Source organism: Cicer arietinum, chromosome 4 (assembly GCF_000331145.2).
Source record: "Cicer arietinum cultivar CDC Frontier isolate Library 1 chromosome 4, Cicar.CDCFrontier_v2.0, whole genome shotgun sequence".
Lineage (NCBI taxonomy): Eukaryota > Viridiplantae > Streptophyta > Magnoliopsida > Fabales > Fabaceae > Cicer > Cicer arietinum.
The window spans coordinates 43868156-43872732 of record NC_021163.2 but is presented as its reverse complement, the minus strand read 5'-3'; the positions used below and the strand labels follow the sequence as shown (position 1 = coordinate 43872732).

Here is a 4577-nt window from a genome sequence, read left to right as displayed (position 1 = left end):
TATCGTACGTTGAACATCCAGTAGCTATATTAGATCGCCAAGTGAGACGTTTACGCTCAAAGGATATCGTTTCAGCAAAAGTTCTTTGGCGTGGTCCATCAGGTGAAGAAACTACTTGGGAACCCGAAGAAGTCATTCGTGCAAAGTACCCACACTTATGTTGATACTCAAGGTTAGTGGCATTTATTAAATAAATTCGAGGACGAATTTTTATAAGGGGAGGAGATTGACACGCCCCGTGTCCCTTATAAATGAAAACATATAATAATAATAATAATAATTAAATAATAATAATAATAACAATAATAATAAAAATAATAAAACCTACTTTTCCCTTTTTCTTTTCCTTTTTCATTTCACTCTTCCCCCTTCTTCCTTCTCTCTCTCAGCAACCCATCCTTCTCCATTTTTATTTTCTTTTCTTCTCTTTTCTTCTTCTTCTTCTTCTTCTTCTTCTTTCTCTCACTTAAAGCCACATTAAACCCATGGAAAGGATATACACTCTCTAAGCAAGTTTCCTCATATTTTTCCAAGTTCTTGGGTATAATTTTTGGGTTAGGGTTTGTGTTCTAAGGAAGTAAAAAGGTACCCATCTCTTGAGAGTTGTTGATTGAGACTCATTGAGGTAAACACACAACTCTAATCCTAGTATGAATTCATAGAAACATGTAGTTTTGAGTAAAAATATTATTTTGTGCTTAGAGTATATTTAAATGATGTTAATGGTTTCCTAGAGTTAGCTAAACTTTAGAATAAATTTTTCTAAAGTATTGGAAATATTTTTGATACTCAGATGTGTCAACTGAGACCCTGCCGGCTACTCTGAGAGTTGATGGAGAGCAAACTTAGACGATTCTCCATAACCGTGAGTTGACGACGATCATCGTCATATATTTTTATACTGCTATTATTATTATTTTACTTGTTTTCTATATTAAATTATTTATTGAAAAATTTGGGAAACACAACATTTGAATTTTATCTCGATTTCGTCAATTATTTGATTTAACGGTCGTTGTTATATAATATGTTATTATTTTGATTTACGTATGTGCTACAGTATTGTTATGCGATTGAATATGTTTTTTTCATGAATTACGATGAAATGATTTTTAATGCGCGTTTTGGAAAATCGATGTTATTGTTATTAAATTGTTAACTGCGTTAGGTGCACCTAGTTACCTCGTATTTATTAAGAAAAGTTACCCGTTAGATGGAGCCGCCCCTATGAGAAATGTCATCCGTAGGAGGAGAGGGCTATCAACGTGATGTAAGCTCCCTAATTGATACGTAATGATGCATTGCGGGAATTAAGAGGAGAGGGTCATCCGTTAGATGGAGCCGCCCCTAAGGGTAAGGCCACCCTTAGGAGGAAAGGGCTATCAATGAGATAAAGCCGCCTCTTGGTTGTAAAAATTTGTATTGTTACTTGTTTGATTTTTATAATGATTTTAAGGTTGTTCATTTTGATTTCGTTTCGTTATTCACTGGATTTTTAATATTTATGTCAAGCGATTAAACAGTTATTCGTGCCTTTTGTGTTTCCCTTCTAATTGATGGTGGTTGTTGTCTCCTCACTAATTCTTTGTGACTTACCCCTTTATGTTGCTTATTTTTTCAGACTCGCAAGCAGCTGAGTAGGAATCTATTATTTGATTCAAGTCTCAACATACTTTTTTTTTTGGTAGGCCTCTTTGATCGAGGACCATTTTTGTAACATTTGTTGAGTCTATGTAATTGCAGCTATTTTGGAGTCTAGAAAGTCTATTTAGTTTTTTGAGAAGTGTATTAAGCAATTTGATTATGTTATTTGAATTATGATTGGATTGAAAGCTGAACAGGGATTTTACAAAATTTAGGAATGTTGAAGTTACAGAGGATACTCTTTCGAAATTTCGAGAAAAAGCATATATATTTTTTTTTAAACGGTTAAAGAGCGATTTAGTTGTTTAACTGTTAAGTTAATTGATAGGCTTGCCAGGCTAGGAGTATAACTTGTGCGCCGGTCACGGCATTAAATTTTTGGGTCGTGACATAAGGATTAACTTTAGATTTAAGTTTAGGACCTAAGAAAATCAAGTAATAAATTTGTTGGAACATAGAGTATGATAATGTCTGTGAATTCAAAAAACAAGAGTGCCACATATGATAAATTACACATGATATTAGTATATATAAAGTGGAGCTGGAATAAATGTGGCATGCCCCAAGGCATACAAAGTTTTGTGATGGGGGATGACGCATATCACTTGACCAACAGACACTCGCGTCGTCGTCGTCTTCCCAGCCTGACCTGGGGTTGGATGGTGTACTAATTTTTATAAACCAAAATGAAAATATCATTTATTTGAAGAAAAAAAAAATGCTCTTCACATTCTAGTGTTAGCCTCCAACAAGTTTAATTTGGTCGTTCGTTTTTCAATGGTCACTTGATTTGAACCTTCCATGTGTTGACCGTTTTTCTTTTCCAACACTATAAATAGACTACTCAACCATTTGGAAAAGTACAGCAAAATTAGATGTACTTTTTAGCTTTCTCTTCTCCCTCCTTTTGCTCGACACACTTTCTAGCCATTTTTCCCTTTTCTTTATGTCCCTATGATATTTTAGAGTGGTCCTAATACCATTGTCGCTTCGATTTCAATGTAGTCTTTGAGATTACCCAAGTCTTAATTAACAAAACCAAAAATATCTTCGTACCGAAAACACTACCTTATTAAAAATTAAAATAATAATAATAATAAGAAACATAACAATAGACACATAACAAATAGGGAAGCATGGATATTCCACATTTGTGTATATGAATATAAGGAACAACGCCAAATTTGTCTTGTGGGCCTCAACAGGCTCCACATAAGTACAAAACATATAATACATCAAGAAATCCATCTACATAGACATCATAATATCAGACGATGTGAGTGATTACAACATACCAAAATAAAAAGGACTCTAGACTTGACAAAAGTACAAAAAGAGATAGATCCATATGTCTGTCTAACCAAACTTGCTTAGTGGTCATTGTCTATGCACGATCACATATACTTAATTGTCATGTTACCTACATACGTGGTTATCTCTCCAAATGTGTATGACACCTTAAACCCCAAAATAATATCTATAATCATTTATACCATGTTTTATAAAAATTTGCAGCGGATAAATAAAAACTCTTTCAAATAAAAAATAAAATTTTATGAGTTACTTAGGATATGACATTTCTCAAAATACAAAGGGAACACTTTAAAAAATTTCTTCCTATAAAGCTGTGCTATATAAATAAACTGAATTTAACTATAATTTCTTAATTTAATTTCAAAATTTTACTAGTACTTATAAGGTTTTCATTCAAAAATTTGTTTCTAATTAAATAAGTAAAATACAACTATTGACTCTTATTCTTGATATCACCTGTAATAACTGCAATTTCGCAAACGCAGATCAAGTCAATCAAACACAAACAACGAATGAGATGATTTTAAAAATCATGTTGGTAGTGTAATATAAATAAGAAGAATTAGCAAATAAATCATAATAGACCGTATCATAACACATCTTGATATATCAAAATATTTATAGTAATAATACCATATTATAACATCAAAATTACTCAAGTAAAATCATTGGCTCATTATAAAATGCATCGAATCATCTAACAGAAACTATTATCACTTTTGAAACACATTATTGACAACAAAACGATCACACAAAAATGCATGATCTTAGACTCTACTTTACATAATTTGGTATCATTCTAACTCTGAAGTATTTGTTTAAGAGAGTTGATAATATGTCACCACACAAGTGGACAGACAATTCAAATTGGCATTGTGTAACACCCCGTTTTTCTTAGCGAGGGTGTATTTTTTTTTTAAAAGTAATTAAAATAAAATAGAGAATTAAATAAGGTAAAATACATTTGGATAAATATTTAAGTCGTAACATAACGACAAATAAGTCAACAGAATTTACAAGCAGCGGAAAAATTCTCAATCCATGAATTCAAAATATTTACATAACAAAAGTAGTACAGTCTTCCAGTTTAAAAATAAACGCAACCCAAAAGAAAGACATCCTTTCCCTCTGGGACAACCTAGTCTGATCATTTTACAACACAACTAAACACCTTGAGTGATCTCCACGCGCCCCGTGAGATCCTCCTAACGTAGCTGCAGTCAAGCGTTCCTATCTCCATTCCCGTCCGTAGGGTACGAACCGGTAGGATCGTCCTGACTCTCATCTGAGGGCAAAGCCCAGATTTCCCCAATAATTGTAAAAGGTCACCAACCGAAAATAACAGATAACACATAACATTTAAGTTTTAAATGCACAAAATAACCTTTCAACTAAGCATGCACCTTAAAAGGATTTTCCATATGCTAAAAGTTCATATAATGCTTGCCAATTAACAATGAACTCAAAATGAAGTTCTCAAACCATCAAGTAAGACATAACTGACCAAAGCATTGATAAATCAATTGAGCAATCGATTATCTAACTCAAAATAAGGACTTTTGCTGAGCCAATCGATTGCCAAATCGATTTGGTCAGTTCTGCTGAGTTTCTGCATGACC

At 32.9% G+C, this 4577-nt stretch overlaps 1 protein-coding gene across 1 annotated transcript in view; it reads left to right on the top strand.

The window, feature by feature from the left end:
* The window catches only part of LOC140920073 (uncharacterized), a 14397-nt gene that overhangs the window by 5749 nt on the left and 4071 nt on the right, over nucleotides 1–4577 (top strand).